The sequence below is a fragment of the Misgurnus anguillicaudatus genome, chromosome 23, assembly GCF_027580225.2.
Source record: "Misgurnus anguillicaudatus chromosome 23, ASM2758022v2, whole genome shotgun sequence".
Classification (NCBI taxonomy): Eukaryota; Metazoa; Chordata; class Actinopteri; order Cypriniformes; family Cobitidae; genus Misgurnus; species Misgurnus anguillicaudatus.
The window spans coordinates 2,457,299-2,472,594 of record NC_073359.2 but is presented as its reverse complement, the minus strand read 5'-3'; the positions used below and the strand labels follow the sequence as shown (position 1 = coordinate 2,472,594).

Genomic DNA, 15,296 nt, shown 5'->3' with positions numbered 1-15,296 from the left:
TCTTGTATACTGTCTCCCCATGGCAAATCACTTTGGATAAAAACGTCTGCTAAATGTCTAAATGTAAATGTAAGTAATATAAATTGTGCGTTTTATATAAAGGTGAGTTGTATGGCTAAAGAAATGCTTCTGTATTTTGATGCACTTGTTTTAGACATTACCTGTAGGCAACAATACCAATGACTGATGTGTTACCTTACCATGTAATTTCCTAATAATTTATCTAAACAGGTTTAACCACACCAATATGGCTGTAATCCACCTACAGTTGTTTGGATGAAGTTCTTATTGTAGTTTTGATAGAGCCTGTCCGGAAGCTGTTTGCACTGTAAAACCTAACAGTTAAGTTAACTTAAGTAAACCAGTTGCATTAGACCATTTAAGTTTTAAAACACATAAATTTAAGTACTGTGAACTTGAGTTATGTGCATTATGCACTTATATTTAAGTAGTGTGACCTTAAATATAAGTGCATAACTGCATATGACTTAATTTGTTTAAGTTCTCAGTACTCAAATGTATGTGTTTTAAAACTAATGCTGTCAAGGTTTTGCAGACACAAGACACGAACCCAAATGCGGACGATTGATGACAAAGGAATTTATTAAATAACAGGGTAAACAGGGAAAACGGGGAAAACAAAACCCACGAGGGGGCAAAACAAGACAAGGGAAACACGACACTAAACTGACACTAAACTTAACAAAACTAACAATTAACTTGTCAAACATGAAACAAGCAAAGACTTTACCAAACTCTCACAGGAACCAACAGGATATGTGACAAGACGAACGTGCCCAGAACAGCAAACACAAGGACAATAAATGGGACAAAGTAAATTACATACACCTGGAAAATAATCACAAGTAAGGGATCGGGGGAAAAGTGACGAGACCCGGGAAATGCGTGGTCAGAATAAACCAATACTAAACCATGCATCTCCCACATAGAACATATGTACTGTCAGAACCCTGCCATGCTAAACTAGATCTAAATACCAACAAGGATCTGGCAGGATTCTGACAAATGCAACCGGTTTACTTAAATGGTTTGAGTTGAGTTAACTTTTAGGTTTTACAGTGTGCTTCTTGTAATAAATGACAGCTTACCAGTCTGTGCAACACTTTCACACCTATGTCCTTTGGTAACAGCAAAGTGTGGTTTAGCTGTGTTAACCAAATTCATGCCTTCCTAAAACAGTGACTCAAAAGGTGTGCCCTTTGTTCAAGTGGTTTAACTTCAAACAGGGTAAAGGGTGTCTATTAGCTTTATCATATGGCCTATAGTCATTTTTAACCGTGGTGGGAGTTCAATTGTTTACTAAGTTTTCGTTAAAAAAAAGTATAAAATGTGCAAGTTGTGTCAACTCATTGCAACTTTGTTAAATAAATGTTTTCTTTTTCTTAATGCACACAATAATATTTTTTATTATTTATTTAATTTCTCTCTCTCTCTGACCTTTATTATACACAACACATGTTAACAAAATAAAAGTCAAATAGTGAAACCATCTTTGCTATTTACTGTTCATTAGTTGTTAAATAATGCTGAGCTTGACTAAACACAAAAAACAGCTCGTCTTTGAACTATGCAAAGACCATCATGCTTGAGAAAGATCTGTGCAGGCAACAGGAAGTGGCTGCAGACTAAAATTAGTGATCGCTGATCATTATTGCAAAATAAACCTCTGGTCTAATCGTGCATATTAACAAATATTTTTAATAGACTACAAATTTTAATAGATGTGTAATAAATCTGTTTATATATTGGTATACATCTACTTGCAATTTTATTTTAATATTTCTCTAAAAAGTTCAATAAAATATGAAAAGCAGGAGTTTGCACTGCAGGTCTGAGGGTGTGAAAAATGACGTGCAGACAAAAACATTACACATAAACACATCCGGCAAAGGATGATCACTATAACATACATGAATAAAATGAAGCTCTTTCAAGACAATTATATATGCCTTGTCTATATATGTCTCAAACTGAAACATTTTTAAAAAGCTGAAAAATTAAAAGGTTACACATTAAGGTCTGAATAATAAAGGTTTGACTTTGTCAAATCATTATATATTTTTATGCTACTTTAACAACTTTGACTAGTTTTTATTAGTTATGTCAACTAGTCATAGGTCAAAACTTAAAATGTTGAATTGACTTACAAAACCAAGTTGTTTTAACTTCATGCTTCATTTGTCTTACAGTGTATGTGAAACATTTGTTTAATTCTTGTTAAATTAAAAGTAACACATATTTATAAGTTTTCTAAATTATTTTTACAATGTAACCGTGTAACTGAGAAATGTAATGAGGTTGATTTAGTTTTGTAGATGTTTTTGATTTGGCTGGCGTAGAAAACTGAAGGTTCACTTGACTTGAATGAGGAAAAGCTCACCGAAGTGTTATTCTCCAGAATAGCAAATACCTCCTGGAAAAATCATAAGTATTAAATTAATATTTTTACAGATTGCATCACATGTACATTTGATTTAAAAATAACTCACCAAAAACCATAACAATGACGAGAAGACCCTTCATTACTCCAGATATAATAATGATAATGTGCCACTGTGTCTCTTTCTTCTGAAAACCGTTCCACGCAGTCTGATTTTGACACTTTGATAACTCAGTAACATGCGTTGCTTCAAGATTAGTTGCTTCTGTAACTAAGGGGTCTATACATGAGGAAGATGTGTTACAATTAAAATAGTTACTGATTTTGTGTACTGACTGCATTTTTACAAAACAAACATTATTACATATTCATTATTAATTATGTTACCAACCGGAGCGGGCCACTAATGCCCCTCCGGACGTTCCACCTCAAGGAGGTCCCCAAAAGCACCCCAATGACCAAGCAACAAAACCAGATAAGTAAAATTAAAACAAACTTTATTTAAATTATTTAAAATCAGGACGGGACAGGGAAAGGGGAGTTTAAAATAATGTTTGGTGTGTTCTTCCTTGCAGGGGAGGAGGGGGCCAAAGGGAAGAGGACGGAGCTCCTTCGTCCTCAGGTAAGTATCTCCTCTTCCTATCCTTGTTTCCTTTTCTCTGTTTCAGTGAATACGTGGCACCCTCCTCTGATCCTGGAGGCAGACAAGAAACACACAATCAATGAGTTGGAAGTCTAGCGGCTACCTGTGTCCCGTCGGGGAATGGTTTCAGGTTTCCTACGAGACGTCCCAGTCTCACCCTAACGACCTCCCGTGGCTGGGTGAGTTCCTCCCTTCAAAGTCCGGTGTACACCATGGAGCTGATCAGGTAAACATTTTCGTAAGTTCAGTGGTGGAATTGGCCTATGCTCGTACTCCTTAGATCAGCAATGTGTTTCCTGGAGGTCCCTACGATCACAAGTATAGACGGGTTAATATAGTCTTACTTTTGTTCCTCGTTTCAGATGCGCCAGGCCGTCGCGAGATCAGACTGGAGGCGGAGGGCGCTGGACTCCACTCGGATAGGAACCCCAGTCCTGGGGTGCAGCTCCGACTCTACAAAGGATGCACAGGTAAGTTAGCTTTGGCCCAACCGGACTCTAGGTTTCGCTGGCGTACTAATTGGGACTCACGGACTCTTTGGGGTAAGTATATCTCTTCGCTTAGATCTGATAAGGCTCTTTGCTCGCTTGGCGTGCTAGTTTGGACTCTCAGGCTCGTTGGGTAAGTATAGCTCTTAGCTTGGGTCTGGAAAGGCTCTCTGTTCGCTTGACGTGTTACTTTGGACTCACAGGCTCTTTGGGTAAGTATAGCTCTTAGCTTGGGTCTGGAAAGGCTCTCTGTTTGCTAGACGTGTTACTTTGGACTCACAGGCTCTTTGGCTAAGTATAGCTCTTAGCTTGGATCCTCGGTCACACTGGAGGGTTTCACTTTCGAACAGTGCTACTATGAAAGAGACCATACGTCACCTGAGCAGGGTGTGCGGCTGGATAGCTGGTCTGAACCCACTTCTTACTGTCACTAGCTTGCCAAAGCCCGGCCGGCGTCGTTCTAAGAGGGAGCGCCGGGGGAACCACAGACTTCGTCCGTGCGGCAGGCCAATACGCCACTCTCCGTCCTTTCCCGGGGCCGGAGAGGTACCTACTTCAGTGGGGCAGACGGCTAAGGCTTTCCTCCAAGACAGGACACACACAACAATCAGGTTGATAGCAATAATTTTCCTTTTTCCTTCTATGTTGGTATGGTTACTTTCACAATGCTTCGATCGCTATACTCACAGTTTCCCTCGAGGCTGAGCACACAGGCGGGGGTGGTGGCAAAGTAGTTTCACGTTGTTACTACTGCTACTGCACTCCACGAGACCACACTTACGTTTCTACTGGATCTAGAGGCAAGTATGGGCGACAGGAGACACGGCACAACACTGCAACACTCCAGGTGTACACACTTCAATAGCACACTCACCCACAGCAGTCCACACTCTTTACATGATTTATAGGGCCAATACTTCCTCACTCGGTCCAGTTCCACACCGGGGGAGACGTTGAAGCACCGCCACAGCGGGTGATGTAGAGATCGTTAATCCCCTCGTAATGCTCTGCGTGCCTCGCCTTCCACTGGCTCACCCACCGGCTTCAATCCTACGCGGTGGGGCCACTACATAAGGAAAATGCTCCATTTATATAGCGCTTTTCTCAGTGCTCTACATATGAATGGGGGAATCTCCTCAACCACCACCAATGTGCAGCATCCACCTGGATGATGCGACGGCAGCCATATTGCGCCAGAACGCCCACCACAAACCAGCTTATTAGTGGTGAGGAGACAGAGTGATATAGCCAATTAGTATGAGGGATGATTAGTAGGCCAATGGGCAAGTTTGGCCAGGATGCCAGGGCACACCGCTATTCTTTTTCGAAGGACATCCTGAGATTTTTAATGACCACAGACAGTCAGGACCTTGGTTTAACGTCTCATCCGAAGGACGGTGCTTTTCTGACAGTATAGTGTCCCCGTCACTATACTGGGGTGTCAGGACACACACAGACCACAGGGTGAGCACCCCCTGCTGGTCTCACTAACACCTCTACCAGCAGCAACCTGGTTTTCCAAGGTGGTCTCCCATCCAAGTACTGACCAGGCTCAGCCCTGCTTAGCTTCAGTGGGCAAGCTGTCTTGGGCTACTGGGTGATATGGCAGCTGGCATAACAAAAAGGAAACAATCGCTTGTACTCACAGTCTTCGTCACATTTGTCTCACCGCCTCCGTGTCGTTCTCTTCACCCCCACAGCTCTTCTGCAACCACAACACCACAATGGTTCCGGCTGGAGGTGGGCTTCCTACGCAGCCTTTAAGACAACATGCACATTTGGTAAAGTATCTGTTTCAACAACACAGCTTTACATTCTAACTTGTGATACTGGTGAAACTACAAATCCTTGTTGCATCTAATCAAGTCTCTTCTCGGTTCTTCGCCTGTTCGCCTCGTCCTCACGCCACTCTTTCACAGCCTCGTTCACAACACCGCTTCCTATCCTCCAAATGAACGATCAATGAGCGTGATGACTTCCACACTTCCTAAACAACTACGACTCCTTCCTTTTGTCCTTTTGCGGCCCTGCACTCTTTCCGCTCGCTCTAGCGTCTGCCGGATCAACGGGGCTTGCAGACTCTTCAGGGGGGGCATGCTAATGTTGTGCCCATGGCGGAAGGGAGTTCACCTGGAAATCGAACGCTGCTCCTGTGTTACACACGCTTCCTTTATACTCCACAGCACATGTGAACTGTCCAGTCAGCGTTTGCCACCTCATCATCCACACCTGATGTGCATTTCCCTTGATTTTCATTGCCCAGGTTACCCGGAAGTGCCGGCGTTTCCAGAAATCCGTCCGGGCCGAACTTTTTCCTGCCACTTTTAGTTCCGCCCTCTTAGTCACTCGTGACAATTACACGACAGGGCTGTTGAATGCATTATTCTGAGAAATATATTTATATACAAATGTATCTGTAAAATGCACACCTAACCTGTCAAATGTCTTAAAATAACAATGCACCAGAGTAATGTTTGTGGTAACTGTGATATAAGCAGAATAATCGACTCTGCTCCTTTGAATTAGTTAAAAAATAATGCACACCCATGTTACCAACTTGTGTGTGCATCATTTTCGGATTATTCAACGGCCCGTCGTCAAATCCACAAAAGTCTAAATCTAAATTTGAGAGTAAAATATTTCAGTAATTAATTTCATAATTGATATTAATCTTTGGCATTACTCAGTCAATATTAACAAAATCAAGATTATATTTTCACAGAACTTAGTGTTATGTAGATTTTTGTTATGTTGAAAACAGTAAACTACTTTGGGTTTTACAGAGTGGGTAACAAATAACTAAATGAGTATAGGTATGACCTGCTGATTAAAGTATCACTTACCGATGATGTGTACCCAGCGGGCATTTGATGTCAATTTAACATCAATTTGACATCAAACATCGACGTCAAAATTACGTCACAGAATAGGTCAAAAATGAAAGTCATTTTGACGTCAAAGTGTTGATGTCAATTTGATGTCAAGATTTTGACCTCTGCTGATGTCATTTTGATGTCAATTCTACATCTATTTGACATCAGGATGTTACAATGTTGATGTCATTTTAATGCTATTTTGATATCCCAGCCGGCATTTCAACATTGATTCACCATTGAAATTTATCTTTTATGGATAAAAACACACTCTTTCAAACAGTTTCCACGTAGTAGTGCAAAAGTGGAATATTCCAAATCTAGAATAAAATCATAAAATACAAAAACAAAAACATGTTTAAAAGTCATTTTATTTATTACTGCAAATATGAATTTTGTTGTTGGTTTAGTTGACAGTCTTCTTATGGCCACCACCACCCATCCATTCTGGCTCATGCACTAACAATATGATGACAGCATCTAAAGAGGAAAAACAAACCACATGTTGTTATGTCATTGTCAAAAATGCTGTTTTTTTTAGCCCATGTATAAAAAAGATATTGCATATTAAGGCAAGATATGTGTTCTTTAATGGTCTGACTAGAAACATAGCATAGCTGTCTGATGAAGGAAGAAAGCTGTTGTGTTTACAAATGTGACAATGAGCTTTAATTAAGATAATCTACGGTGCATTCAGAAAGTATTAAGACCCCTTCACTTTTCAATTTTGTTATGTTGTTGCATGATACTGCAATTGTTTACATTTTTCCTCATAAATTGATTTTTTGAAACGTTTGCAAACATCATTTTTACATTATACATATTTCAGACCCTTTGCAACAATACCTGAAATTTAGCTCAGGTGTCTCCTATTGGTCTTGATGTTTCTACACCTTAAAGTACAAGTTTGGTATTTTACACTTAAAGCCCTGTTTTCAGATTGTTTATGATAAAATAGAACGGTTTTGACTGAATTTGGACATATGATGCTGGCTCGTGAATTTTCGGGTGTTTCTTGTATCACCTCCCACCTCTATAATGTGTATATAGGTGCACAGGAACAATCCTTCCTAAAATGCATTAAACTTTTGTTTACAAAGACGTGAAACTCACCGAGTGGTCAGGGGTGTTCACTGATATGCTCACACAAAAATCGCTGCAAAATTCCAACAGGTTTTATCGTAGTTTTTGTCCAACTCCATTGACTTGTATTAGATGTGGCTGTGAGTTACGGTATTACTCCGCGGCGGGAACTTTGTTTATATTGTTGCAATTGGCAAAGGTGGATTATCGCCACCAACTGGAAGAATGTACAGGTGTGAGGCGTTTGAAAAAAATAGGTCCACAAGTTTACAACGAATGCTAAAACACCTGTTGGAAAGCATCTTTCGCGGTGATTTTTGTGTGAGCATATCAGTGAACACCCCTGACCACTCGAAGAGTTTCACGTCTTTGTAAATTAAAGTTTAATGCATTTTAGGAAGGATTGTTCCTGTGCACCTATATACACATTGTAGAGGTGGGAGGTGAAACAACAAAAACACCTGAAAATTCTCGGGGCAGCCGCGTATGTTGAAGTTTCGGTCAAAACTGTTCCATTTCATCATAAACAATCTGAAAACAGGGCTTTAAGTGTAAAATACCGAACTTGTCCTTTAAAGGGTTCTGATGAACACAAAGATATTTTGAGGAATGTCTGTAACCAAACTGACAAGAAGCACCATTGACTTCCATAGCAGGATAAAAGAATACTATGGAAGTGAATGGTGCTTCTGAACGGGTTGGTTCCAAACAAATCCAGGTGTTGTAAAGTTTGCTGCATCCTACCCAAAAAGACCTGAGGCTGTAACTGCTGCTTCAAAAGGTGCGTTAACTAAGTACAGAGTAAAGGGTCTGAATACTTGGGTGATATTGACTTTATATTTTTACCGCCCCAAATTTAGATGCTAAACAAAGCAAACATTGACTGTTTGCCTTATGTGTGGGTCAAACAGCCTCTTGTGCAGTCATGCAGTCACTTACCAATGAAAGCTAAGATGGACTCCAGACCTTCTGGACTGTCTGTGAGAGACTTCAAACTCAAACCAGACCAGCAAGGCATCACGTTGGCAGACACCGCTACCTGATCAAAAATGTTTGATTAGGAGATGTTCTTGTCCTATTTTTAATACACATTTTACAAACTTACCACAGATAATCTTGCAAAACAAAGACTTATGAAACAGCATCTTCCCAAATCTCCTCTTCAGGCTCATCTTGGCTATCATGGCATATAATAAAGTCCTTAAAAAAACATATTTCATTAGTACAGAAACATACAAAAAACTGGCCCAAGTACAACTATTAAAAATAAAGAATGTTTCCATTTTTTGTCACGGGACACCATTATTATTTACTTACTTTTTGAGGGGTACAGATTTTGGCATCTGGAAAGACACGTGACTTCACCAAGTTGCACAGTGATCTGCCTACAATAAAACACATAATAAAATAAAAAAACAAGTCATAGCCCCTTTTAACATAAATTGTGAAATACAAAACACTGCATCTTAATTATTAGGATAACTAGAATTTGATCTGAATACAATCCAAAACAAGTACAAAATATATTGTAAGGTTCCATTACAACATGGTAGCTTGGTGGTGGATTACAGTGGTTAGTGGTAACTTTAATTGTATAACTCATGGACATAGCCATCATTTTAAAAGTGATGATTAGAGCCATAATACATATGGTAAAGTGCGGCCTGCGGTTGGCTTGAACTGATTTTGCCAAGTGGTTGATGTCCTCAGGGCAACATATTGTGTTGACTCAAGGACAACAATTTGCTAAATAAAACCTAAACCCACCTCAAACCCCAACCCTAACCAAACCCTAAAATCAGATGGACATGATAAGTGAAAAACAATGGTCTAGAAACAGCTAATCCTGGTTGTAAGCTTAAACTTAAAACAAACTTTAAACTTATTTCTGAAATCTGATTGGTTGATTGAAATGTTGTCCCAAGGTCAACATAATGTTGCCCTGAGGACATCAACCACTTGGCAAAATCAGGAGAGCCCTGCGGTTGCGTGCACGTCACAAACTATGAAAAAATATAAAGTACAATCTCCCCCAGCGAGATATCTTCAAGTTTGTGTGAACGCAAACAGCCAGGAGATTCAGAGTTAGAGCGCTATTTGCAACTGATATCAGTGATGAACCGCTAGCTTTCGAGAAGAACAAAGGCAAAATATTCTTTCTTGGTCACTCAAGGTTGTGAAAAAGTATCAATCTGCGCTACCCGTACACCATCAGAACATGTTTTTAGTGCTGCTGGAAACATTATAACCCCAATAAGGTTTCTCACTTTTTGTTTCATGGTTTGAAGTGCTACAATAAACACACACATAGGCGCCAATCCCGTGGGTGCTCAGAAGCTCGGCTCTAGCACCCAGCAAAATGGCAAAGCACATATGCTCAGTTTATTCACATTAAAGGTACGGTTTTCCCTGATCGCAACTTTAGTTAGTGTGTAATCTTGCTGTTTGAGCTAAGGTATTATTTATGCTCTAAGTTCACTGCCAAGCAATATATTCCCCTTTCAAACTGTCATGGAGTGACTTTTATCGGCGGAACGAAAAGGGCGAAGATCCTTCAGCCCGCATGAATTTTAATGAAACACCAGGTCGGTTCCGGCCAACTCCGGGCAAACAATCGAGGATTAGAAGGATCAGGTGTGTTAAGCAAGTGTGGCGATCGATGATTGGGCTTTGAAGAGGAGAGGAGGCCCATAAAAAGGGCGTGAAAGAAACTGAAGGAGAGCAGTTGTTCCACGAGTTCGCTTTGGGAGCCCGCTGGATTGTTGTGAAAGGGGGCGGGTGAGGGCAAGCCGGAAAAATGAAACGAAGAGTAAAGACGAGCATCTGGATGAAGGAAGCCAATGGCAGATGAAAAGTAGCCTTCAACGAAGGAGTGAAAAGCCACGTTTGTTCCGGCGTTCACGGAAGAGCGAAGCGGGTGCTCGTTTTCCGTCGATCGCTGTGTGTGAAGCGGAGGTCTATGGTGTGTTTGGAGAGACATCTTTTGTGTGGATTTGTAGGCTGGGCGAAATCAAGACAGGAGAATTGGGCTGAAATAAAGACGGAGATAAGTGCTGAACTCATTTATACTGCAGTGATGCGCTGTTGATTCTACTGTGTATGTTGAAGAAATCTTATATGTCGAAAGGATGGAGGAGTCTGCATAAACAAGGCCCTGGATGGTTGGGACATCTGTAAGGAAAAAGGGAAGAAGGAGTTAAAGGAACAGTGCGATACGTTAAAGTTTGTCTTGTTATCACTCTGTCACTTGCAATATTAACCATACTGTCCTCTTAGTTTGTCTTTGTTCCCTGATTGAGTGTGTTAGCCCCCAGCTTGTTGTGAAAATTCATAGACACATTGGATTCGGCTGAGCAAGGGAAGGGCTCAAGTAGTCGTGGCCTTGACGTTTACATATGGTTGTCTTCTGCCTTAGTCATCGAACGATACAGGACTCTGAACACGGCCCAACGGGTGACCCTGACCTTCATCACCGTGAGTGCGTGGAGTGCGGTGGGTGATTATTTTGTGAGAGTGTACACTTGGATTTTTGGAGTGCTGTGTATTGTCAGTGTTGTCAGCGATCACTTCCCAGGCTGAAGAAAGAGACCTGTTTCCGAAGAGCAGAGTGGTGGCACTGGACAGCTGTCTTTTATTCCTATACGACTGGGACAGATTCAACTCCTCCCACGCCTGTGGTGGCGCCTCGACTGTAGCAAGTAAGGCTGGGCTGTGAACATTGTGTTCGACATCTGCAGAGGGAGAGCTTGTATCTATCTATTTGTGGTGGGGAAAAAGTGTACTTACTGTTGTTGTGTATAACTATACACGTGTCGAGTGTTTCCAGATGTCAATCTATGTCCATATCTTCTGCCTGGTTGTCTGAAAGAAAGTTGAGGTGAAGTGGCTGGCCCCGCTCTTGTAGCACGCTGTACCGTACGACCCCCCCACCTCCATCTACCTACCTCTGTGACCCCATCTAGTGGGTGCGTTTGTCTAAACAACAATCCGCCTCACCCGGTGCCTCCATCTGCCCCTTTCCTGCCTGAAGCTAAGAGGTGGTGTAATCCTCCTTGCATGTTCCTTGAAGTATTGTTATTGTCGAAGAGATTGTGTGTCTTTGCTGCCAGCCTGCAGGTCCGAGCCAAGGGCTCTGTGTCGTCGAGGGATTGTGTTATCCTATGCCCTGAAGTTGACGCCTAAGTGGTCGTCGTAAGTCTGTTCGAGAGAGGAAGACTAGAAGTCGTTGTGTGCCTATACGTCTGCTCCAACCACCAGAGTGTCAAGAAGGATAAGCCTTGTACATCCGCCCATTCCCTTGCCAGTAAGTTCAAGTTGCAAAGCTACTTACCAGTGTACCCACCTGTATACCTCCCTATATGCCTAAAAGCTAAAAGCCCAGTGTACTTACCTGTATACTCCCCTGTGTATGCCCAAAGCTACCTACCAGTGTACCCACCTGTATACCTCCCTGTATGCCTAAAAGCTAAAAGCCCAGTGTACTTACCTGTATACTCCCCTGTGTATGCCCAAAGCTACCTACCAGTGTACCCACCTGTATACTCCCCTGTGTACGCCCAAAGCTACTTACCAGTGTACCCACCCGTATACCTCCCTGTACGCCTAAAGCCCAGTGTACTTACCTGTATCTATCCTTCTGAGCTCAGGAAAAGAGGCTAGAAACGTTCACTTGTAGTTCACCTGTGAGACGCAAAGAGAGGAAGCCGGGAAGACTTACATGTAGTTCACGTGGAGACGAAGAGAGAGGGAAAGTCAGGAAGACTTACCTGCAGTCTACGTGAACAGTCAGAAGTGACTCGGATCACTGTTCCCTCAGTTCCAGAAAGCTCACCATTTTTAGAACCCTTCCCCCTTTCCCTGTTTTTAATTAAATAAAGACTGTTACATTTTATTCCTCTTGTCTGTTTGGTCATTGGGGCATTTTGGGACGTCCTCGGGGTGAAAACAGAAGGAGGAGCATGACCCGCGACAGGGGCGCTCCGCTCCCACCTGTGACAAAATCCTACAGCGAACGGCCAGTTTGTACTACAGCCCTCTACTTCCAAGTTGAATGATGAGCTTTGACTAACCTCTGCCCACAGGAACATGTCAGGCGTCAGCTAAGCTCAAATGGCTCTGGCTGCACAATTAATTACACATGATTGTCACGCGCATTTCGTCAGTAAAGCCAGTTCCTTGATAAGTAATAAATCACCATCAGCTACTTTCATATGAAGCGCCATTTACTACACAGACCCGTAGTTAACTGGCAAAAGGGGAAATCATTGCCGATTATGAATGCGATATTTATTTCCCCTTTTGTCAGTGAACTATGGCTCTGTGTAGTAAATGGCGCTCCATCTGAAAGCAGCTGATGGCGATTTATTACTTATCAAGAAACCAGCTTTACTGACGAGATGCGCGTGACAATCACGTGCCATTAATCGTGCAGCCCTATCTCTGGCTAAGCTAAGCTGCTGTCGAAACACACTAAACAAACTACACAAGCAGAACTCGTTACATAATTCTGAAGGAGGGACTTCATAGAACAAGGAAGACATCAGCCCGCTTTGAGGACAGTGAAAACAGCGCTATACAGTAAATTGTGTGAAAAATATTGTTTTTTACACACAAAACATGAACACAATCAAAAACACAGAAAAAACATTACCTTTAACTTTACAATTCGCATCTAAAATCACACGAAAACATGACTGCACTGCTTTCCACCTCTTCAAAGCTTTTGAGCGCTCCAGAGCACCTGGCGTCCAGTAAAGCTGGAGGTTGTGATGAGCACCCACCGGTGGAAAAAGAAATTGCCGCCTATGAACACACACGTTTGTTAAGAAACATCATATATGATCTTTGTTTACATTTTTTATTTTCAATATATATATAAAAGAGATATATACCTCCCCCCTCACACAAACACATTATATAAACCACCGCACCACAGTGGTGAATTGGTGCATTACCATGGCGGTGGTAAAATACTGTCACAGCCATAATAAAGATAAGACAGAAAGAAATGCTGTTATGTACACAACCACAAAGATCCATTTTGTCTGTCAATATGAAGCCTCTTTAAAACTTGCATCAACATCCACTCTGAACTATGAATTAACTTCTGTGTCTGTCTATTGAAAACGAAGGGTCTGAAACATGTACTATAGAGGGAATAGTGACATACAGAAGAAATTAAGTGCTGTGCTGAACAGTCAGTGACCATTGCATACTGAATTATTTTCTTATATTTTCCTAATGACAATGATAAACCAGTACTGAGAAACAAGTAGCAGGTGTTTTTAAAAAGCTCACCTGTGAAGTTTCTTATGTTTGTGTGTCATCACGTTTCTGACCTGACAACCCTTGCTGTCTGTTTCTTGTTCAATCTTGACAACATATAAAAAAGTAAAATTAGTGCAATAGTAAAAGATAATTCTATAAATGATGACCTTTATCAGAATGTAATGCATACACTTGCATAATGCATTTAAGTATATACTGTAAAATATCAGGGTTAACATGTCACAACATTACCTGATCCAGACAGATGTAATGGCTGTTGATGCATTAAAATCTCAGCATTGACAAGATCACCATCACTATGTTTAATTTGAAGGGCTCTGATAACAAAGACATTACAAAAGATTTATAAAAGTACACTGAAAACAAGAGCACATTTATATATAACTAATATTTTCAAGTTCCATTAAACGTGCTAATTATTCATCAAGAGAAGTAAGCAAAATAACACCATTACACTTCATTTCAATTCAAATAGCACATGCCAAAAACTTACACTGCTTGACTTTTTCTTACAAAGGAGTTAAGAGTCTAGTCTCTGCTTTAAATCATGGATACAGCGCGAGCCACCGCAGGTACAAGCATAAGCGTGTGACGTAACGTGTGATTGCCTGATAAATGCAGTTATTGCAAATCCGCGAGCCATAAAACACCAACATATCATCTAACTTTAAGTATAAACACTTAAGCAGTAACACGAAATTAAGCAAGCAGCATTAATTAACTGACCGCACTCATCCAGCTGCCGTGCTGCTCCTCTTTACAAATGACTCTGACAGAGGTGTCTTTGGCGCCTGTAAGACCTCTCGGATAAACTGACTGAACTACGATATCAACGCTTTTCTACCGAACAGTTGTCCAAAAAGCCCTTACATTTATGTGCTTTTCTGAAGCAATAAACAACAATGTGGTTAAGTTGATAACACCCTATATAATATTAATTGATTAATATTCATATTACAATCATATTAATGTAACCGTAGTCCAATTTCGGCGGGAACATCCCGTGGAATAGCGAATCAACCATTATAACGGATACGTTCACAACTTACAGAAAAACACAATTAATTGGCATCGTGCTTTTTGTCATACAACATTTTATGTGTGAATAAAATTATGTTACGCGTTTTAAACATTGACTTATTGACTTGATATTTCCTTACCTCGATGCACTCTCGATGATCACGCAGACAGCCGTTAAACTCTCCAGTATCGTGTAATCTCGCGAGATTTCCTCGCTTCTTTTTTGTCAGGATCAAACATTCCAAACTGACTTGTATGAATGAAACATATAAACGTCTTGATGTTATTTTATTATTAATGGTATTCTTCAAATTTATATTTAAAATGTTATATTTTAGACACTGTGATGAAAATATAATAATAATAATAAAAAACAATAATAGTTTATTTGCACGTGTTTATTACATTTTTAACTCTCCCCATTACAACTTTCAAGATGTTAAACATGAGTCGCATTGATTTACAATGAATAATAAATATACTTTTTCAGACATTGTTTT

The 15,296-nt window shown here is 40.8% G+C and overlaps 1 protein-coding gene and 1 long non-coding RNA gene across 2 annotated transcripts in view; both read left to right on the top strand.

The window, feature by feature from the left end:
- Nucleotides 1-15,296, top strand: part of LOC129453110 (uncharacterized) — a 309,370-nt gene that overhangs the window by 155,147 nt on the left and 138,927 nt on the right. The window lies entirely within an intron of this gene.
- Nucleotides 10,850-12,379, top strand: LOC129429204 (uncharacterized). The gene is made up of 2 exons (XR_008639159.2): nt 10,850-11,791; nt 12,135-12,379. It is a non-coding gene; the product is annotated as an uncharacterized lncRNA (long non-coding RNA).